This window comes from Molothrus ater, chromosome 19, assembly GCF_012460135.2.
Source record: "Molothrus ater isolate BHLD 08-10-18 breed brown headed cowbird chromosome 19, BPBGC_Mater_1.1, whole genome shotgun sequence".
Taxonomy (NCBI): Eukaryota; Metazoa; Chordata; class Aves; order Passeriformes; family Icteridae; genus Molothrus; species Molothrus ater.
In genome coordinates, this window is record NC_050496.2 from 12,538,176 (window position 1) to 12,560,845 (window position 22,670).

The 22,670-nt window shown below is 59.8% G+C and overlaps 1 protein-coding gene across 12 annotated transcripts in view; it reads left to right on the plus strand.

The window, feature by feature from the left end:
* The window catches only part of RBFOX3 (RNA binding fox-1 homolog 3), a 140,349-nt gene that overhangs the window by 71,169 nt on the left and 46,510 nt on the right, over window positions 1-22,670 (plus strand). Inside the window, exon 1 of one of the 12 annotated variants that reach the window (XM_054516893.1) lies at window positions 2,776-2,796. The exons of the other annotated variants lie outside the window; for them this stretch is intronic. The gene's annotated coding sequence lies outside the window, so the exon portion shown is untranslated. Of the gene's footprint in view, window positions 1-2,775; window positions 2,797-22,670 lie in introns of those variants that run through there. 12 annotated transcript variants of the gene reach the window in all.

Sequence of the window (22,670 nt, forward strand, 5' to 3'; positions counted from 1 at the left end):
GAGGGAGGCGGGGGCCCGGCAGCCCGGGGTGAGGAGCGGGGCCCTCTCCATCTCCGGCTGCCGGAGCATCCCTGGGGCCGCTGCGGAGGGCGCTGTGACTCGGGGATCACCGCGCGCCAGGTTCCTCCTCGCTTTCGTTCTTCTCTCGCTGAACTTTGTGGCCAAGTTCTTTGTGTCCAAGATTTGTGCCTCTCTTCACACGGGAACCATCTGGCTTTGGGGCCCTGTGATGGGGTCTCTGATGACCCACGGTGCAGCTGGCTGTGCCCCATTGGTTTGTGCTCTCCGGGGACGGAGAAGGTGCGCGGGCTGAGGGGCAGCTGGGGCCGGGCAGTGCCCACGATGGCTTCGGGCGGTGTGTGGCAGCATGGCAGTGTCCCGTGTGTGCCAGTGTCCCGTGTGTGCCAGTGTCCCGAGGGATGCTGGCAGTGTCCCGTGTGTGGCAGTGTCCTGTGTGTGGCAGTGTCCCGTGTGTGCCAGTGTCCCGTGTGTGGCAGTGTCCCGTGTGTGGCAGTGTCCCGTGTGTGGCATTGTCCCGTGTGTGGCAGTGTCCCGTGTGTGGCAGTGTCCTGTGTGTGGCAGTGTCCCGTGTGTGGCAGTGTCCCAAGGGATGCTGGCAGTGTCCCGTGTGTGCCAGTGTCCCGTGTGTGGCAGTGTGGCATTGTCCTGTGTGTGGCAGTGTCCCATGTGTGGCAGTGTCCCGTGTGTGGCATTGTCCTGTGTGTGGCAGTGTCCCGTGTATGGCAGTGTCCCGTGTGTGGCAGTGTCCCGAGGGATGCTGGCAGTGTCCTGTGTGTGGCAGTGTCCCATGTGTGGCAGTGTCCCCTGGGATGCTGGCCCTGCCCCGGGGCTGGCAGAGCAGATCCAGCTGGGCTCCTCTGAGCAGGGATGTGCGGAGGGCAGGGTGAGGCAAGCAGGGAGCGTGCGGGGCTCTGGTGCCCCTCAAGCACAGCAGCTCAGGGCGCAGGACCCCAAACTGTTGTGGGGTCACTGGAGGGGGCAGGCTGGGGGTGAAGGGCTCCGCTGTGCCTGGTGTGTCGAGGTGAGCGCTGTGCAGAGGGGCAGGACACGGGTGCCCTGCAGCACCGGGAGCACGGGCTCTGTCCCCCCGAGGGTCCCTGGCAGGACAGGGGTGCCCTGCAGCACCGGGGGCACGGGCTCTGTCCCCCCGAGGGTCCCTGGCAGGACACGGGTGCCCTGCGGCACCGGGGGCACGGGCTCTGTCCCCCCGAGGGTCCCTGGCAGGACACGGGTGCAGCTGTGGGGCTGGGGCAGGGTGGGATGAGCCCCAGGGCTGTGCCCTGTGTGCTGCGGGCACTGACAAGGTGCCAGCCTTGTCCTTTTCCATGCCCAGCTCCTCCCAGTGCCCATTCCCTATGAATTTATAGAGAAGCTTTGATTTGACTCCGACCAGCTCCTCTGTCCTGCCCCTTCTGTGTGCCAGGGCTGCCGCGCAGCATCCGAGCAGCTCCGCTCGCTTAACATGCAGCAAGTGTTGTACTCGGAGAAATTTAGACGTAATTTTTTTGTGCTTGCATGTAAATGTGGGTAGGTGCTGTCCTGATTGATGGCAATTAGCATTTTCTAACGGTAACAGATGTTCGGATTGCCAGGAGGCTGGTACCTAACGCCCACACTGCCATCTGTTCTGCTGGGCACTGCCTGGGGAAGCAGCACCAGCGCTGCGGACCTGCGGGGCCGTGCCGGGCTCTGTTTAACAGCAGTGTGCAGGGGGGGTTTATTATGGTGGTTTTTTTTCCTGGGGGAAAATAATAATAATAATAAAGACGTTTTTGGGTTTATAAATAGTACACTGTTTATTATGGGATGGAGAGTTTCCATGTGAACAGCAGCCTGGATTGCTGCACAGTTAGCAAAACAGTCTGGGCAGCGCGGGGAGCAGCTTTCCAGGGGATGCTTTCCAGTGGGAAGGGGTCTGGGGGAGTCCCAGTGGGTGTTTGTCCCACCCCATCCTCTGCTGGCTCTCCATGGTGGGTGCTCGCTGCCTGTGGGGACAAGGGCTGTGGGCATCTCTTGTCAGCTCTGGGATGGAAGCAGGGAAACATCTGTGTGGTGTTTGAAGGTGTTTAAAGATGTGTTTTAGGAAGAGACCCAGAGCCCTGAGCCCAGTCCCACTGTCTGGGCAGTCCCACCTCAGCCCCTTTCCTCATCCAGTGCCTGTCCCTCCTCATTCCCTCCTGCCTCCCTTTATCTGCAGCCTTTTACACCCATTTTTCTTGTGCCAACCTTGTCCTTTTGCATGACCAGCTCCTCCCAGTGCCCATTCCCTCTGTATTTGTAGAGAAGCTTTGACTTGGCTCCGACCAGCTCCTCTGTCCTGCTCCTTCTGTGTGCTCCTGGAGCAGCTCTCCATCCCCTTGGAGGGCCATCCCATGGCACGGATCCAGCGCCAGCCAGGCTGGCACAGCCACCCTGGAGCACAGTGGTAGTGACAGTCACACGCTCACACTCGCAGGCTCACACTCACACTCACACGCTCACACTCACTCACTCTCCTCCCAGATGCTGGAGCTGGTGACTCAGAGTCAGCCCGTGGCTGAGTAATGCACTGAGCTGTGTCTCCATGTGGTTCCCAGGCTGCAGCAGATGCTCCCATGCTCAGTGCTTTGGATTTGTGCTGCTCAGTCTCAGGGCCTGGCAGCCCCTCCAGGCTGACCCCCTCCTCCTGCCCCCCATCCCGCTGGGATGCTGCTGCTGGCCCAGCCACTCACGTTCCCAGCTCACTGTGGCCTGAGCTGCATTGGGTACGGGCAGATCTTAGATACAGATCATGAGGTACGTTAGATTTTACCTGTTTGTTGTGTATTTCCACGCTGGTTTTCACTGAGCTCCTGTTCTGCATGGTGGGGGCTCGGGGCTCTTTCCGTGCCCTGACTCCTCTCGTCTCTGTGCTCTGCTTTCCAGTGCTGTGGCCAGTGCAGCTTGATGTGATGTCCTGGGCTGGTTCTGGGGGGTTTCTGGGATGGAGAATGTGATATGTGACCCGGTGGGGGCATGGGAGTCACCACAGTGGGCAGAGGAGCAGATTTGGGATGAGCCAAAGTCTCACCCTCATGTGAGAGGTTCAGCCCTTGCTGCAGTGCTGGCACTGAGGCACCTGGCGATGCCTGGGAGCTGTGTGGGGGGAAATGTGGGCTGGGGACAGGGGTTTGGGCTGGGGACAGGGGTTTGGGCTGGGGACAGGGGTTTGGGCTGGGGACACGGGTTTGGGCTGGGGACAGGGGTTTGGGCTGGGGACACGGGTTTGGGCTGGGGACAGGGGTTTGGGCTGGGGACAGGGGTTTGGGCTGGGCCTCACCCCTGTGGTGAGAGGCTGGAGTGCAGACAGGCTTCTCCCCCACACTTTCTTTTTTTCTGTTGGAAAACAAGCCTGCTCCGTCCTTGTTTCTTTCCCCTCGCTTTTCAAATTCATCTGGGAAAACTTCCCTGGGTGCTGGCAGAGGTGTCACCAGCCCGACAGCTTGTGCTGCTCTAATAAAATGGCTCCGTAGCGGAGGGTTTGATCTATTTTTAAAGCGAGCTCCGCGCTGTCTCCTCCCGCCCTCCCACTGGCAGCCAAACAGAGCCCGAAGGCTCCTGGGAGCGCGGCAGCAGCGCCGAGCCCAGGCCTGTGCCCCGGCCGTGCCAGCTGCCGTGCCCGTGCCCATGCCCATCCCTGCCCTCAGTGCCCAGGGAATGCCCCAGGGACAGGATGGGGCTCCCTGTGCTGCTGTGTCAGGGAGAGGAGCTCTCCTGAGGTGTCATTGCTCCAAGCGGTGCTTGTGCTGGATAAATTAACACAGGGAAACTTTGCTCCGCTTGGAAGTTGGGTATTTTCTGCCTGTTTGATGCCCCGTTATTAAAACTCGATTTCTACGAATAACATCCTTTAAATAGAATTCGTCTTCCAGCAATGACTCATCACAGAGCAGCAGCTCCTCGCAGGAGAAGGCAGCACGAGGGCAGGTCTGGCACTTGCAGCCTTGGGAATCCCCACATCGGTGCCCGGGGCTGTGCTGTGTGCTGGGGAAGCCGCCCTGGTGTCCCTGCTGCCCATCCTGCTGCCCACCCTGCTGCCCATCCTGCTGCCCACCCTGCTGCCCGTCCTGCTGCCCGTCCTGCTGCTCGTCCTGCTGCCCACCCTGCTGCCCACCCTGCTGCCCACCCTGCTGCCCACCCTGCTGCCCGTCCTGCTCCAGCTGCCGCCAGTGCCCACGGGCTCAGCCTGGGCATCCCTGGTGCCCTCTGGGTGTCCTGGAGCCTGCAGAGCCGCAGTGGCAGGGGGGACCATGCTGACACCGCGACGGTGGCGCCGTCCCCTGGCACTGCCTGGGGATGGGGGGAGCTCCCAGAGCAGGAGGCTGCAGGACTGAGGCTGTGATGGATCCCTGCCCCGCTGGCTGTGCCAAGCCCTGCGGGCAGTGGCCAGGGCAGCCCAGCTGCAGGATGTGGGGCACGGTGAGATGTGCCCGTGTGCGTGTGCCCGTTCTGCTGGCACTGGCTCTGCCTGTGCTGCCTCCCTTGATGAAGGTTCCTGCAGGGTCAGGGACAGGAACAGGAGTGGGAATTGTGTCGGGGAGAGGAGAGAGGAGGTGGATTTCAGGTGTTCAGTGGCGGGGGTCGGATGGAGTCCACATGGAGCTGGGATGGATGGGCTGGGGGGCTCCTCCCCAGAGCTGTTCCACCAGCACAGCCACATGGCTGCACGGGGCAGGTTTCCCCAGGGAGGAAGAGGAGGGCACTGGCCAATTTCCCAGCCCAGGCAGGGTCAGGCTGCTGCAGAAATGAGTTTTTTCTGGCCTCCTCCCTGGGATGCTGCTCGCTCCGGTTCAGGGGTTCCTGCCAGGATTATTATTCTTGCAGGTCTGACATCTACTAAGGTGACAGCAGCCGGGGAGAGAGAAGGGATTGGAACAAATTTCTCATAAAAAGTAGCTAAGTTGATGAAACCATTACGGTGCCTGCATCCGGCACTCCATCACCGTGACACTCTGGGGACAGGGATGGGGATGGGGATGGGGACAGGGACAGGGACGGGGATGGGGACAGGGACAGGACAGGCACTCTGTGGGCTCAGCTCTCCCCAGGAGGTCAGGGCCAGCCCTCTGTCCCTCAGTCCCTGTCCCTCAGCTCTGTCCCCTCACTGTCCTCCAGGCTGAGCATCCCACCTGTGACCCTTTCTCCGTGCTGGTGCTGCTGTGGCAGAGCCACGGGGGCAGTGAGCCAGGGCTGGGGCACATGGGGACAGAATGGGGCTGAGGGCTGGGCTCCAGAGCTGTGGAGTGTTCAGGGGCTGCAGGCAGGGCTGGCATCAACCCAGCGAGCCCAGGGGCTGTTTACTGCCACCAAGGTGATGGTGATGGTGGTCAGGATGGATCACCCATGGTTCTTGGGCATAGCATCTGCCAGGCTGAACACGGTGAGGCTCTGTTTGCTCGCCCTGGCCCATGTCCAGCCAGGCTCCCTGGGCCTTAAATCCTGCCAGTGCCTTCTCCTGCAGAGGTGCTGCTCCAGGGACCATGAAGAGCCTAGAGAACTCCAGAAAAGGCAGCTAATCTCCAGACCATGCCTCAGAAATGGTTTTAATCCCTTTTCCACCCCCACAGCCTCCTTCATTCTCAGCTAGAAGTGGTCACCCCTGTTAAGTGCTCGCTCCTGGGCTGAGCACTGAGCTGGTGGTGGAGGAGGTGCTGGGATTGGAAGGAAAACCCTTTTTCCTGGAGGCGTTGAGCTATTCCTTACCGTGACCTAGATGTCAGTTTAATGCTCCGACAAGTCCCAGGACTCACATAGGAAGTTGCCCAGGGGAAGAGGATATTTCAGGAGCACAGAAGCTGCTCAGCAGTGGTAAAGTGCACGAGCTTTCCCTGGCAGGAGCCGTGCTGAGCCTCCGTCTGCTCGTGCCCGCTGTGCCCGCCGTGGAGCGGTGCCCCCTCTCCTCAGGGTGTGAGCGCAGTGCCCGGGCATGGGAGGGTTGGTGGTGCTCTGGCACACCCTGGCAGTGCCCTGCAGAGCCCCTGGTGCTCCGGGGCTGGGGCAGGGATGGGAGCTGCTGGTGCTGCCTGCCCGGGGTGCAGGAGCAGTCCCTGCTCCATCCCCTGGCTCCACATCAGAGCTGGGCGTGGGCTGCCAGGAGGAGCACGGTGCAGGTGGAGGATGTCCAGTGCCCTGCTGGGTAAATCTGGGTAAATCAGTGCCAGTGCCCTGCTGGGCAAATCTGGGCTTGCACTCACCCGTCACTGTCTCCCTGCCCATACCCAGGTGCTTGTGTTCCCCCTTTCTCCCTCACTCCTGTGCCCCTCTGTGCCTGCTGGATTTGGGTGCACTCCTGGGGCTGTGCCAGGGGTGGCCCTGCTGAGTCCCCCCTCTCTGTGCTGCTGCCCTTGTGGCACAAAGCACAATCACAAAGTTGGTGCTTCCATCTCGCGTTCCCCCGCACCTGTGAGTTCCCCTGTGGATGATTTAGAGCTGAAAGCTCGGGCTCTGGCACTGGGAGAGGGTTCCCAAGACAAAATAATCTCTGCCAGCAGCTGAAGTGACAGAAGCCCCATTAACAGCAGCATATGCCTGGGAACACCCGTGCTGAGGGGGAGCAGGGGAGCAGCAGCCCACAGGAAGGGGGAAGGGGAGCTGGTAATTGCTCGGCTGCCATTGGGATGCTCCTCGCTAATTTACAGCCTTGGTGGAATCAGGATGTGCTTCTTCCTCCTGAGCCTGGGCAGGGCTGTCCCCTGGTGCAGGCAGCCGTAATTATCTGCATTTAACTGAGGGCTTCTAGAATGTATTTGTCTTGCAGCATGTGAGTGCAATTGCTGAGAATTAAACAGGAATGCAGCTGTGGCTGGAGCAGGACCCCTTCTGACCGGGAGCACATGGAGCTGGGGCTCCCTGGGCTGCTCCTCTGTGCTGGCAGGGGGGGACCCTGCTGCCAGGTGGAGCTGGGGGCATCTGGCGGCTCCTGGGCATCACCACCACCTTCCCTCCCTCGCTCTCGTGACTGGGGTCTGTGCTGATGGGATGGATGTGCTGACAGGAGGAGCCAGGCAGCCTGTGAGTATTCCTGGGGACCAGCACTGGGGCTGGCCGGGTTGGTTTGCCTTGACGTGTGTGTTTGGGGACACCAGTGCCACACTGCCAGGGCTGGGCTGTTCCCAGGAGCAGGGCTCTCTGCGAGGGGTCTGTCCTGGCATCCCCCTGCCCTGCTGCTCTGGGCTCCAGCCCCAGCCCCAGGTCACCTCCACCCTGCAGCCCCATGGCTGGGGAGAGTGGGCAGCAGAGCCTGGGGCAGGTGGGGAGCAGAGCCTGGGGAGGGTGGGGAGCAGAGCAGAGCCTGGGGCATGTGGGGAGCACAGCCTGGGGCAGGTGGGGAGCAGAGCCTGGGGCAGGTGGGGAGCAGAGCCTGGGGAGGGTGGGGAGCAGAGCCTGGGGCATGTGGGGAGCACAGCCTGGGGCAGGTGGGGAGCAGAGCCTGGGGCAGGTGGGGAGCAGAGCCTGGGGCAGGTGGGGAGCAGAGCCTGGGGCAGGTGGGGAGCAGAGCCTGGGGCAGGTGGGGAGCAGAGCAGAGCCTGGGGAGGGTGGGGAGCAGAACCTGGGGAGGGTGAGCAGCAGAGCAGAGCCTGGGGCAGGTGGGCAGCAGAGCCTGGGGCAGAGTGTGGCTGCACCCCAGTTCTGGCTGGGGGGAAAGGCAATGGGCACTGAAGGGCAGATGTGCTGGCACCATGCCTGGGTATGTGCTGGAAAAACACTGGTGGCACGGGGAGTGTGCAGGAAAGAGCTGCAGAAATGGTTCCTGGGCTGGGAAAGCTGCTCTGCTGTGGGAGACAGAGCCTAAGTAGGTTGAACTTTTCATCCAAGAGAAGTTTAAGAGGTGGCTTGACGATGTGGGTTGTTTTAGCTTGTGATCAAGAGATGTCTGTGGGTACAGAGCGCTCTAATTTAGCAGGAAAAGACTCTGAAAGCAGCCAGGCTCTGAGAGCTCCAGAAGACAAACCCTGACTGAAAAAAGTGCGTGTTTTTATCAGGGAAGGTAATTAACCACTGGAATGGCTTAAGCCTGTGGGGGTTTCTCTCTTGCTCGCTCTCTGTGGATCAAACAGGGATATCTGTCAGGGAGGAAGGCAGTCAGTGGATGAACCCAGCACTGGAGCCTTTGGCCTGTGCTCCAGGAATGCATTGCCAGGTCCAAGGGCCCTTGTGGCCCTGGGCTGTGTCATTTGGTGTTGGTACTTGAGGGTACTTGGAAATGTACAGGAGAGACGAGCACTAAAGCACTTGGAACGGGCATTGGGAGAGTTTGTCTCTGTGGAGAAGGGGTCTTGTTTTCTCCAGGGATTTTTAGAAGGAGGCAGCACTAAATTTGCCTTCAAGCCAGCACCTGCCCTCTCCCCTCATTCTGGCCCTGCCCCTGTTGAGTATTGTTATAGAGTATCTGCAGAAAACCAAAGAAAACTTTCCTTCTTGACTGTGAAAGTCCCACACTCCAAAGCCAGGCCTGTTTGGGGTTTTCCAGCCTGTTTTTGTACCCCTGCTGTAATGCCTGAGGCCCATTGGCATTGCTCAGTGTTGTCTGCCCACACTGTGACGGGGCAGTGAAACTTCCCAAAGTCAAAGTCAAAGCTGTGCTGGAGCCTGGAGCCTGAGGGGGAATGGAAGGAAATGGGGCTGTGTGTGACCCTCAGGGGCAGTGGAATGGGATGGGGCTGTGTGTGCCACGCTGGCTTGTGCAGCTCCTAACCCTGAGCAGGGGCACCGTGGGCAGACGTGGCAGCATTCAGGAACACATAATCACAGAATGATTACATGCAGGTGCTTTTATTGAAGAGCTCTGGGTGTCAGGGGTGCACAGACCCAAATCTGACCCGACATGGTTTCAGGCCGAACATGTTTTATATTCTCTTGTTATATAACTTACATATTAATTATTCAACTGACATTGTTCTACTGTATACATTGATTTCATCCAAGCATGGATTTCTCGTGATCCCCCTCAAACCCCTAACGTAGTTTCTCATGATTCTTTAAACAATAATTATATCTAATCACATCTCACAATTATATCATTTATCATATACTGGCTACACAGGTGCAGTTTCACATGATCCAGCAAACACAAGGCCTAACATTCCCCAGGGCCTACATTTAACCAAGCCTAACTTTCCTCCAACTCTAACTTCTTCTAACTCTTCTACCATGGAATTTTCTATGATTTTAAAATCTTTTCCTATCAGACGGTTCTGTCTGTCTTGCAGCTCTGGGTGCCCCAGCCCTGGCCCTGGGCACAGGCATGGGCAGCACGGTGCCAGGGCGGGTGGGACGCGGGCTCAGCGTGCCCTGGAGGGTTCCCAGCCCCGTCCATCTGCTCCTCTGTGGCAGGGCAAGTTTGTGCCCGTGGGCCAGGGCCAGCCCGCTCGGGCACCTTTGGCACGGTGCTGCAGCTGGCACCCAGCGTGGCACTGGGGGTGACACAGGGCAGGAGCTGCCTGTGCCATGGCACTGCCAGGGCTGCAGCTGGCACCCAGCGTGGCACCGGGGGTGACACGGGGCAGGAATATCCTCCCCCATGGAGCAGGGCTGTAAATAGCCCCTGAGTCACTCTCTGGAACAGGACCATCTTCCCAGGCACCGCCGTTGTCCAGATAATTCTGAGTCTTTCCTCCTCCCTGGCTCGTGCCAGGGCAGTGCCACAGGACAGGGAGCTCAGTGCCACAGGGCAGGGAGCTCAGTGCCACAGGACAGGGAGCTCAGTGCCACAGGACAGGGAGCTCAGTGCCACAGGACAGGGTGTTCAGTGCCACAGGACAGGGTGTTCAGTGCCACAGGACAGGGAGCTCAGTGGATTTCTGTCACTCCCATCCCCTGGGGCAGCGTTTCCCCTCTCCCTGCTCCCTGTGCTCACCCAGCACTCGTGGGCTCCGTGCCAGGCTGGGGCACCACAGGTTGTGCTGGTCTTGGTGTTTCTGAGCCTGGAAACTCAGAGGTCTGGAGAAACTCAGAGATCTGAGCCTGGAAACTCATGGTCTGGAGAGCTCCTGTGAAGGCAGAGCTGGTCCCTGCATGGAGCAGCCCTGTCCCTGCTCTGAGGGGTCTGAGGGTGCTGGCAGCATGGCAGGGCAGCACGGTGCCAGCCTGGCTGAGCTGGTCCTGCAGCCCTGTCCCTGCTCTGAGGGGTTTGAGGGTGTTGGCAGCATGGCAGGGCAGCACGGTGCCAGCCTGGCTGAGCTGTTACCCCACATGTCTGTGCCACTGCCCATCCCCTTCACCCTGGATCCAGCTGCTGGTGGGATTGTGGGCACTGGCCTTCCTGGCTGGGGAAGGGGGGACGTGGCATGGGAAGGGTTAATGCAGGAAGATTTTCACCCCCTGGCATAAACAGCACCGAATGCATGTTTGCCTTCATTTGCATATTGAAACATATCCTAAAGGCCCCTCGTTTGGAAAGTTCTGTTTTTTACTCCATCTTCCTATAGAAGGGAGGAAATTATTCATAATTAAAAAGCAATAATAATGCAGAATGAAGGAACCCAGCTGTATAATACCCAGCACAAAAGGGGGAGCGTGGGGAATCTATTTTTAATGGTTTCCACAGCAACTGCGATTTTGTTTACAGTGATTTTCCTCCTGTGCTGTGAGGCTGTTCCCAATTTACATTTTTGAGGAGCTCCTGCATGGGAGGCCCATCACTGGAGGGTGCTCTGGCACTCGGAGAGGATGATGAGGAGAGGAGATGTGGGGAGGATGCTCAGGAGAGAGATGGGGCTGTGGGGAGGATGCTCAGGAGAGATGGGGCTGTGGGGAGGATGATGAGGAGAGGAGATGTGGGGAGGATGCTCAGGAGAGAGATGGGGCTGTGGGGAGGATGATGAGGAGAGAGATGGGGCTGTGGGGAAGATGCTGAGGAAAGAGATGGGGCTGTGGGGAGGATGCTCAGGAGAGATGGAGCTGTGGGGAGGATGATGAGGAGAGGAGATGTGGGGAGGATGATGAGGAGAGAGATGGGGCTGTGGGGAGGATGCTCAGGAGAGAGATGGGGCTGTGGGGAGGATGCTCAGGAGAGAGATGGGGCTGTGGGGAGGATGCTCAGGAGAGATGGGGCTGTGGGGAGGATGCTCAGGAGAGAGATGGGGCTGTGGGGAGGATGCTGAGGAGAGAGATGGGGCTGTGGGGAGGATGCTCAGGAGAGATGGGGCTGTGGGGAGGATGCTGAGGAGAGGAGCTGGGGCTGTGGGGAGGATGATGAGGAGAGATGGGGCTGTGGGGAGGATGCTCAGGAGAGATGGGGCTGTGGGGAGGATGCTCAGGAGAGATGGGGCTGTGGGGAGGATGATGAGGAGAGGAGATGTGGGGAGGATGCTCAGGAGAGATGGGGCTGTGGGGAGGATGCTCAGGAGAGGAGCTGGGGCTGTGGGGAGGCTGGGAGTGATGAGCCCTGGCTCCCTGCAGGGGCTGTGGGCCACCAAGGGCTGGCAAAGCCCAGCTGGGGACACTCAGAGCTGCCTCTGGGGGTGCCTGGTGAGCCCACCCTGCTCCTGGGCACTGCCCAGGGACAGCCCCTGCCCCGGGCACGGCCAGCAGTGTGGGTCACTCAGGAAGGCTGTGCCCCTGCTGGAGGGGCTGGGCTGGGACACCCAGGCTGTGCCACCCATCTGTGCCAGGCCAGGGGTCCCTGGTGGCTCAGAACAGCCTGGGCTGGCTCTCCTGCTGCACAGGGCTCTGGGGACAGGAGGGCAGTGTCCCTGCTGCCTCCAGCTGCCCGGCCAGGCCAGGGGGAGCCCCGTCCTGGGCTGGGCTGGGCTGGGGGTGCAGCTGAGGTTGTCTCAGGGCTGGGGGCTCTGGGCTGAGCCCAAGCAGCAGTGCTGGGAGTGGTGGAGCAGCGGGGAGGCTGAGGAGCTGAGGTCCTGAGGAGCTTCCTGGCTGACACCAGCACAGGATCCAGGAGCTGAAATGGAGCCTTGCCTTAGAGGTGCTGGTCTTTAATGAGGGCTAATGGAGCCATTTGCTGGGAGCTCCTTGCATTTCCTGGGCTGCTCTGGGGCTCCCCAAAGCAGACATGGAGCAGCTGCTGTGGGAATAGCCCAGGATGGAGAATGAAGGGGGTTTGTCTGTGGCTCTTCCTGGAGCCTGTGCAGGATGCTCCTCCTCTGGGAGGATGATGAGGCTCTCCTGATGAAGGTGCTCTGGATTTATTTTTATTTTTTTAGCTTCCCTCCTCTTTTTCCTCTGGGAGGGGATGTGAAGGTTCTCCCCTTGTGCCTGTTCCTGGGTGTGCGTCCCAGGGATTGTGGTGTCCCTTGGGCCCTGAGCTGTGTCCCCTGCCCTGGTTCCCCCAGGCATCCAGGTGGAATTTGCTGTAATTCCAGCCTCACTCTCAGAGGTAGAGCAGGGCTGGCTCTCAGCACCAGGGTCTGAGGTGCTGATTCTGGCCCTGAGCACCCAAGGGAAGTGAACCTGCAGTCCCTGGTGTTTCAGGGCTCAGGGTGATCCCAGCCAGGCTGCTCAGGGCGTTCTGGCCCCTTCCATCTGCCTGATGGGAAGCTGCTGCCTGGAGATCAGCTCCTTTCATGAACCAATAAAGGAAGGGTTTTATCACCTGTTCCAGCTAATTTTCTGTGGTTTGTAATGGCTTTGGGAAGCAGGTAATTGCAGCGATTGCATTCCATGTGTAGCATTAAAGGGAATTGAGGGGACTGTTTGTTAATTAGCTGTACTTGTGTGGAACCTGAAACATATTAACCTTCACAGAATCCCAAACTATTAGGGATGAAGAAGGGATTTAATGATGGGAGAAGCAGAAAAACAAAAAGCAATTAGGGCTCTTTTTCCCAGCATCGCGGGCGTGTTGGAGGGGGAGGGCTGGCAGAGCAGCCCAGCGCCGGGGGAGGAGGGAGGGAGGGACCCTGGGGGCTGACAGGGATCAGCCATGAGGGATGAGGGATGAGGGATGAGGGAGAGCTCGGAGCAGCAGCAGCCTCCTCCGGCGGCAGCAGGGTGAGCAGCACAGCCGGGTCACCTCCCCCGTTTTCGCCTTTGCATCACCTCAGCTGGGACTCAGGCGCTCGTTCCATTCGAAATTCCCGAGGTGCTCTGGGATGCTCCGGGGAGCAGCCCTGTGTCGCCATGATATTTCATGGAAAATCCTTTCCTTAGGGTTTTTCCTCCCGAGAAGCTGAGAGGCCTCAAGAACAAAATGCAAACAATGGTTATCTGCTGCTGTGGAATGCAACAGGTGCATCTGGGACTGGGCTCGTGTGGTTGTTTCTAATTAATGGCCAATCACAGCCCAGCTGGCTCGGACTCTTTGTCCGAGACAGAAGCTTTTGTTATCTTTCTTCCTTTCTTAGCTAGCCTTCTATGAAATCCTTTCTTCTATTCTTTTAGTATATATATATATATATAAATATATATATATATATATATAAATATATATTTATAATATAAATAATATATATATTTATAATATATATTATATTATGATATGATATATATCATAAAATAATTAATCAAGCCTTCAGAAACATGGAGTCAACATTCTCGTCTCTTCCCTCTTGCTCGGACCCCTGTGGACCCGGTCACAGCCCTGGGGTGCAGCTGCGGGCCCAGCACCCTCAGGGTGCTCCAGAGGGGCTGCAGCCCCCGAGGCTGAAGCTGGAGAGTCGGAGGTGATGGAGCTGCCGGCCCGGGCAGCAGCGCTGAGCGGTGGCCAGGCTGGGAGGGCTGAGCTGGAGCTGCTGGAAAGTGTAAATGGTATAAATAGTATAAATAGTGTTTCCATGGCGACCGCTCAACAGAAACTCTCCCTTCCCCGCTGGCGGAGCCCTTGCTGCTCCCCCCCGTGGCAAAGCCCTTCAGCTGTTGGTTCTTTCTCGTTCCTCGCTGCCGGGGCCGGCGGTGGTGGCAGCGTGTGCGTGGCCAGAGCGGGGCTGGAGCGCCCTGGGGGACTTTCCTGGCCCTTGGACTCCCCTCCCTGGGGACAACCCTGGACTTTCCTGGCCCTTGGACTCCCCTCCCTGGGGACAACCCTGGATTTGACAATCCTTGGATTTCTCTCCCTGGGGACAACCCTGGACTTTCCTGGCCCTTGGACTCCTCTCCCTGGGGACAGCCCTGGATTTGACAATCCTTGGATTTCTCTCCCTGGGGACAATCCTGGACTTTCCTGGCCCTTGGACTGCCCTCCCTGGGGACAATCCTGGTTTTCCTGGCCCTTGGACTCCCCTCCCTGGGGACAGCCCTGGATTTGCCAACCCTTGGATTTCTCTCCCTGGGGACAATCCTGGTTTTCCTGGCCCTTGGACTCCCCTCTCTGAGGACAGCCCTGGATTTCCTGGCCCTTGGGTTCCCTTCCCTGGGGATAACCCTGGTTTTGCCCATCTCTGTGCAGTAGCAGCACATGCTGTGCCCACCACGGCACCTCCTGCCCCAGACTGTCAAAGGCTGTCTGGGCACAGGGAGCCCTGGGACAGCCCCAGTTTCCTGCTGGGAGCCCTGGTGCCTTTCCCAGTGCTCGTTAATACCCATCAGCACCGTGCAAACAAACTCCCTGCTCCATTTATTCCACCCAGCTCCCGATTTAATTAGGTTTTCCAGTTTTCTGCTTGTCCTGGGCCGATCACTCCTTAAAACAGTGGAGAATTAATTTGCACCTGCTGTCAGAAAACGTCTCTCCCCAGTTAGAAAAATAATTAAGCCATCATCACACATCGGGGGTAATGAATCACTGCGCTCAGTTCCCTTCACAGGTCGTTTGTTTCCTTCCACACTGGCAGAGAAGGTGCAAACTAAATGTGAGCAGCTGCCAAGTTACCCCCTTGCCTTACTGTCCCGTGGCTCTTCCAGCTAAGCCGGGCCTTTGGGAAGCTCCTGAGCAGGGCTCAGTGGTTTCCCAGTAGCCCCAGGGATGAGAGCCCCTGGGTTGGCTCTGTCCCACTCCCTGGGGACCCCATGGAAGGTGCTGGAAGGGGAAAGGGAGCCTTGGCAGGGGCTGCACCCCCAGCCCGGGGGCCCTCCCTGGCTGGGGCCAGCCCTGGGAGCTCAGGTTTGATAAATGTGTTTGAGTGGTGCAGTCTGGACCTGCTGTAGCACCAGGGAGGAGCTGATCCACCACCGTGCGTGTGCATGGTGTGCTGTGATTAATGCCCCATCACGGTAATCGCTGATTGATGATTAATGGCTTGGGTGTAAATGTGCCCCGGGTTTGGATCAGGATCAGCGTGGCCGAGGGTGGCTGGAGGCTTTGTCCTTTCCCCCGGTGCAGGAGGGCTCTGCTCACCGTGGCCAAATGGGACTCCAGTGCCTGATTTCAGTGAGCTCTGTGCCTGTCCCCTCCTGCGCCGTGCTGCCCTTGGGCCGTTTCCCCTTCGGCTCCTGGCAGGGCTCGTGTGCCAGCTGTGCGGGGCTGCTGTGGGTGCTTCTGCACATCCTCTGCAGCTTTCTGAGAGGCACCAAGGAGCCACCACACGCTTGGAGAGCTCCCAGATCTCTGCAGATGTCTGGAGCAGCGGCCAGACTGCGTTTGCCTCCTCTCTTTGACAAACAGGGGTTGGTTTCTCCTCGGGGGTTCCCGTGGGCACCGGGGCTGTCTGAGCCAGGAGCTGCCTGGCCTTGGGGTAGGGAGAGATTTCAGAGGATGCAGCACAGACAGCACCTTTCCTCCTGTAACTCCTGTCCCTCCTGTCCCTTTTCCCAGGGCCAGGCTGGCGCTTCCCCCTTTGCAGTAACCCGATCTGTCACCTCGCACACGGAAGCGTTAGGGGTGGGACCTTGTCCCAGGTGGGAAAGGCAGGATGGGCTCCAGGCAGCCGCTCGGGGATGGCTCCTGCTGCCCTTTCCCTCCCAACAGCCCGGCCTGGGTCCCCAGGGACACCACAGGGTGAGCAGGGCCAGCAGGTTTGGGTTGGGGTTAGGGTTAGGGTTGGGGTTGGGGTTGGGGTTAGTGCTGGTAACCCATGGCCCATCTGCCCCGCCATGAATCCTCCTCCTCGCCGTGGTTCTGAGTGCTGGGGCTCCTGAGGAGCTTTCCCAAGGGGACATGTCCTGGTTTGGCCAGGCCTGGGGCACACGGTGCCTTTGCTGTGCTGCCAGGTGGGCACACGGTGCCTCTGTGCTGCTGCCGGGTGGGCACCCAGCTCCAGGAGCTCCCGTTCTCGCTGTGCTGAGCGGGGCTGACCTCTCACCTCCGCTGGTCCGGGCTCACACCTGCTCTCATGATCGCAGGTGCCCACTTCAGAGCCAGCTGATTAAATTAGAGTCCTAGCGAGTTTGAATGATTTTCCCTGTGAAATGTGGCAGATGGCCTCCATTAGGCGTCTGCTCCCAGCATCTGCCAGGATGTGCTCAAGCCCTCTTTGGAAAAGGCACAAAAGGGATTGGGAGTGGAGAGACCCGGGAATGGGAGCCCATCCCTCCATCCATGCAGAGGGACTGCAGTGCTCTTGTGGAAGCAGTCTGTTCTGTGGAGAGCAGCATCCATGGGGTCCTCCAGCCTCTGTGCCCTGCCCGGTGTGGGGAGAGGGGAGGGGGCTGCAGCTCCTGCTGCCCCTGCTGCCCCTGCCCCGCCAGCCCAGCTCACCCTGGGGCAGAACGAGTGCGGGCAGGGGACTCGGCCCGGGGGTCTCGGCCCGGGGGTCTCGGCTGCGGACAGCGCTGGGGCCGGCAGGGGGCGGTGTGTGCCCGCGTTGGGGCTGCGGGACCCCCCCCACCCCGAGTGTGACCCCGAGTGTGACCCGGGTGTGACCCTGAGTGTGACCCGGGTGTGACCCTGAGTGTGACCCCGAGTGTGACCCGAGTGTGACCCGGGTGTGACCCTGAGTGTGACCCCGAGTGTGACCCGAGTGTGACCCGAGTGTGACCCTGAGTGTGACCCTGAGTGTGACCCCGAGTGTGACCCGAGTGTGACCCGAGTGTGACCCCGAGTGTGACCCTGAGTATGATCCGGGTGTGACCCCCCAAGTGTGACCCCGGGGAGCTGCAGGGGGACCCCAAAGTGTGACCCTGGAGAAGCAAAGGAACCTCTGAGTGTGACCCCGGTGTATGACCCTGAGTGTGACCCCGAGTGTGACCCGAGTGTGACTCCCATGGGCTGGGGCACAGTGGGGACCCCGCAGGCCCCCCTGGCAGCAGGGAGCAGCAGGCTGCACTGGGTGTTTGCCAGCTCCAGGCAGGCAGGCAGGCAGGGACACTGCTCCACCCCAGATCCATGTGGATGAAGCTTTCCCTCCAAAACAGCTTAGTGAAGCAGAAAAGGCTCCAAAGCTGCACTGGAGCTACTGCAGGGCAGCTCTGGGGTGCAGAGCTGTGCTGTGCAGGGCACCCCAAGCTGTGCAGGGGACCCCAAAGCTGTGCAGGGACCCCAGGCTGTGCCGTGCAGGGACCCCAAAGCTGTCCCCTGCCTGCAGGAGGCTGAGCTCAGCTCCAGGTCCATTGTAGGCACAGGTACCAGGGAGGCTCAGCTCCCCCCAGGGCTGCAGCAGGGTGGGATCCTGCAGACGGGGTTTGGGAACACGCTGAGGAGGAGGAGGAGGAGGAGCTGGCTGTGAGCTCAGATAATCCTGGGCAGAGCCGTGGGTGGGTGTGCTGAGCACCGCGGGAGGGACGAGGAGGTGAGAACCTGGAACCCGTCCTGGTGCAGAAGGGAGCTCCGAGCTCAGGCTGTGCCTCTGCTGTGCTGCCCTGCGTGCCCTGCTTACAGAGGTGTTCTTGCTCATTTAGCTGTTGTGGTATTCTTTTAATTAAATTAGCGTCCTTTAATACATCTTGTCCTGCCATCACAGCTTAATGTCTGCAGCTGCAGGAGCTGGGAGCAGCTCCAGGGCCTGCGGTGGGTGCACAGCCCGGCTGGGGGTGCTGGGATGGATGAGGCAGCCATTCTGGGGCTCCTGGGTCCCGTCTGTCACCTCCTGCAGCTTCCTGGGACCTGTCAGGAGTGGGAGCACAGGGACATCCATCCTCACCAGGTGCCCGGTGCCACTGGAAGCAGGGGAAGGGGTGCAGGTGTCCCTGGAGGGGACTGGGCACTGACGGGGCACCTGCAGAGGCCGTGGGTGCTTCTGTCTGGAGTTTCCTCCTCTGGAGATGCTGAGGGGGCTCCCCTCAGCTGTCGCCGCTGTCGCCGCTGTCGCCGCTGTCGCCGCTGTCGCTGCTGTCGCGGCTGTCGCTGTCCCCCTGTCCTGCTGCAGGTGTTTGCTGCGGTTGTCCCCGCCTGGGCTCCCCCTGCCTCCCGAGGTGCCGCAAACTCCTCCATTGTCAGTCGGGGCTTGTCGGCCGCAGCGCAGGAGCGGCGGGTAAAGTGTTCCGGCGCAGGAGATAATTGAAAATCAAAAAAGACTTTGTTAATTTGATTAGGCAGAGCCATAGTTGAATTGTTCTTCATCAAGAGAGATTTAATTTTGACGTGCAATGAAATCCCTCTGCTGTGCCGGTGCCCTGCACCTTCCAGCAGTGGGGTGGCCGGGCAGGGGCCTGCAGGACGAGCAGGGGCTGAGCTGGGGCAGCAGGGAGGGCACAGAGGGACCGTGGGTGCCTGGCAGGCGTGAGGGGAGCGCCAGGATGAGAAGGGACTGCTGTGCCCAGTGCTGGGCGTTTAGCACTGACTGGGAGCCGTCATTTACCTGCTGTAGCTCCTTGTGTTGGTGCAGAGACAGCTCTGTGCCCGCTCCCCCTGGGGCTGTCCCCGTGCCCTGCCAGCCCCCATCTCAGTCCCCGTGCCCTGCCAGCCCCCATCTCAGTCCCCGTGCCCTGCCAGCCCCCATCTCAGTCCCTGTGCCCTGCCAGCCCCCATCTCCATCCCCGTGCCCTGCCAGCCCCCATCTCCATCCCCGTGCCCTGCCAGCCCCCATCTCAGTCCCCGTGCCCTGCCAGCCCCCATCTCCATCCCCGTGCCCTGCCAGCCCCCATCTCCCAGTGCTGAAGTCACTGTGTTGGTGGGAAAGGCTCTGGTTTGGTGCAGCAGGAGAGGAGCTGTGCCGCAGGATCGGCACCCGCGGGCAGGCAGGAGCTGCCTCCCACACAGGCAGCTCTGGCACGGGGTCCCCAGGAGCTCCAGCCCTTTCTCCCCGCTGCCCCCCATGCTGATATGGCAGAGCATGATCGGTGTGGCCAGGCTGAGGTGCCCCAGTCCATGCCCACTGTGCTGGCAGGGACGGTGGCCAGCTGGAAACCCCACACTCGGGGCTGTGGGTTTAGATCTGTCAGTGAGAGCTCAGTGGGATGTGACAGAGCTTTAAAACCTGTGAAAAAATGTCTGGGAGGCTGCTCGGGCAGGAGCAGAGAGAGGCCTGGCTGTGAGGAGCAGCTTTAGGAGCCTGCAGGAGCTCTGTGTGCTGCAGCCATGGCAGAGCGTGGGTGAGGAGCCCGGGACCCGCTGGGGCTGCACTCCCGGGGCTGGGCTCTCGCTGAGGCCCCTCTGCTTCTGCCCTGCTGCTGGGGGCTGCTTTGGCACAGGGGGCACCCCCGAGCTGAGCCCCATCCTTCCCCTCTGTGCCTTCCCAACAGCCCTGCAGGGCGATGCCAGCCTCGGTGCTGCCCTGGCAGGGCGATGCCAGGCTCGGTGCTGCCCTGGCAGGGCACTCTCTGAGGTCCTGGTGTTGGTGCATCCTGTGGGGCCATGAGCTGCCCCCAGACCCTGCCTGCTCCTCTCCTCAGCTCAGCACTGCCAGCGAGGCCGGGGCTCCTGGCCCTGGGGGCTTTGGGCTGCGCTGATCTGATGCTGTGAGACTGGATGGAGCCACCTGGAGATTTTCTATCACAGCCCTGCTCTTCCCCTTCCAGCCCAGGGAGCCGAGCTCAGAGGTGATGCAGGAGGGTTTTTAATGCCTGTGCTGATGGAGGTGCCTGGGCTGGCAGAGGCTCTTTGCTGGTTGCTCCTAGGCTGCAGGATGGTTCCAGCTGTGGGTTCTGTGCCCAGCCTGTCTCCCAGGGCTGTGCAGGGGAATTCAGCATTGATCGGCCTCATCCCTCTCTCGTGGCTCCCTGGGGCTCCCTGCCAAGGTGGGTGACCTGGGCAGGGACAGATGTGACACACGGCCCTCCCCTCCTGCCCTCCCTTCCTGCGCTGCCCGGCTGCTCCAGGCGCAGCTGACAAATCTGGGGCTTTTCTAATTGCCTTTGAAAGAGTGAGCCGAGAGCCAGAGGCGCCACACGAGGGCCAGAGCCGCCCGCTGCCTGCAGCAGGAGCTGCCGGGAGGATCCGAGCTATGGTGGGGGATGTGGAGAGCCCCTGAGCAGGGCAGCCCCGGGGGGAGCTGGAGGCTGGGAGCAGCCGTGAGCTCTGGCACAGGGAGTGTGGCACTGCTGGCTTGTGCACAAACAGGATTTGGGTGTTTCTGGGAGGGATGGCAGCACAACTCTGTGCTGTTTGCGTGGAATTCAATCCCTGTCCCTGTGAGTGCTGGTCCCACATCCTCATCCTCACGGCGGTGGTGCCCATCCAGCAGGAGCAGGTTGTGGAGCTGTTGCCATGTCTGGATGATGGCTGTGGTTTCACCCTTCCCTGAGCTGTGGGTCCCTGGGTGGCTGCAGGATCAGCTTGGATGGATGATGGACGGATGGACGGACGGACGGATGGATGGATGGATGGATGGATGGATGGATGGATGGATGGATGGATGGATGGACGGATGGATGGATGGATGGACGGACGGATGGATGGATGGACGGATGGATGGATGGACGGACGGACGGACGGATGGATGGATGGATGGATGGATGGATGGATGGATGGATGGATGGATGGACAGACAGACGGATGGATGATGGATGGACGGATGGATGGATGATGGATGGATGGATGGATGGATGGACGGATGGATGGACGGATGGACGGATGGATGGATGGATGGACGGATGGACGGATGGATGGATGGACGGATGGATGGATGGACGGATGGATGGATGGATGATGGATGGATGGATGGATGGATGGATGGACAGACAGACGGATGGATGATGGATGGATGGATGGATGGATGGATGGATGGATGGATGGATGGATGGATGGACGGATGGATGGATGGATGATGGATGGATGGATGGATGGATGGATGGACAGACAGACGGATGGATGATGGATGGATGGACGGATGGATGATGGATGGATGGATGGATGGATGGACGGATGGATGCTGGTTCCCACAACATGGGAACAGGGAGATGAAGGGGAGCAGGGTGGGCATCCCCCATCCAGCCCCTGGCTGCCCAGGGAGTAGGCACAGGAGCCCTGAGCTGTGGGTCCCTGGGTGGCTGCAGGATCAGCATGGATGGATGGATGGATGGACAGACGGACGGATGGATGGATGCTGGTTCCCACAGCATGGGGACAGGGAGGTGAGGGGAGCAGGGTGGGCGTCCCCCATCCAGCCCCTGGCTGCCCTGCACTGTGCTCAGCACTTCCACCTTGGCTTGGTGCCGTATTTGTTCTCCTGTAATTGAGCAGAGGCGCCGTGGGCAGCGCTCAGCCGGCATCGCCTCCATCAGGGGAGGCATCGATAGCACAGCAGAGCTCAGGCTGACACTGTCAGACCACCCCAGCCTCAAAGCTGCACTTTATTCATGATGTTTTGATTCCTCTTGCTCTGGGGACTCCGACTTTGATAGATTATGATGCGGTACCAGACCAGTCTGATCCACTGGAGCATCTTCCTTCCAGAATAGGCATTTGCCACCAGAGCCCAGCATTTTCTTGGTTTTTTTTAGAGTGAAAAATGACGGCATAAAGAAATCTTGAGCTTTGCACAGTTCAGTCATCCAGAATTAGCAACTAGAAGGTTGGTTTTCGTGCTGGTGGGGGCTGTTGGAGGCAGTTTACACCGAGCTGGTTCCTGGGTGCGTTCTGCTCCTGCAGCAGCGCGGGCAGGAGCTGTTTGCACTCCACAAGTTGGAGTTTCTGCTTGTGGTTCCCAAATCCCTCTGCTCCAAGGGAGCGCCCTCTCCAGGGCTGTGTCGTGCTGCTGTCCCCTCCTGGGGTCTCTTTGTGCCCCCTGCTCTCCTGGTGCTCCTGGCACTTGGGGATTTTGCAGTGGAAGTGCAGGTGCAGACCCCTGGCTGCCCCCATTGCCAGGGCACAGGGGATCTGGCTCCTGAGAACAGGTTATCCAGTGTGCCAGGGATCACAGCACAGGAGGCATTTTCCTGTGTGTGACCCTGCCAGGGCACAGGGGATCTGGTTCCTGAGAACAGGTTATCCAACGTGCCAGGGATCACAGCACAGGAGGCATTTTCCTGTGTGTGACCCTGCCAGGGCTGCTGGGTGCTCATCAATCCTCAAACCCCCAAAGGACTGATGGGCCTGGGCTGCTCACTGCCTTGTCTGGGACTTTTGCCGGTGCTTTGCAGCTTCAGCCTTTTCTTGGCCTGTCCATGAGCTCTGTGGGGAGAGGGAGAAGTGCTGGACACTGTGTGTGGCTGCCAGGGTGGGCAGGGGCTCGCTGGGGGAGTGGGGAGCAGGGACACCCCAGCCTCCAGCCCTGCTCCAGCTCCTGACTGGCCACAGGAGCTGTGAAACCTCCTGAGCATCAGGGCCGTGGAACACCTTCTCTTCCCCCAATGTGTCAAAACAGCATTTTTCCTCTGCCTTGTTCTCAGAAATGTTTGAACTGTTTTTGCTAAAACTTCCCTCAGAATTTCAGCCCGAGGCAGCTGCTCGGTGTGGGGAACATCAGAGTGAAAAGCCTTGCTCTGCA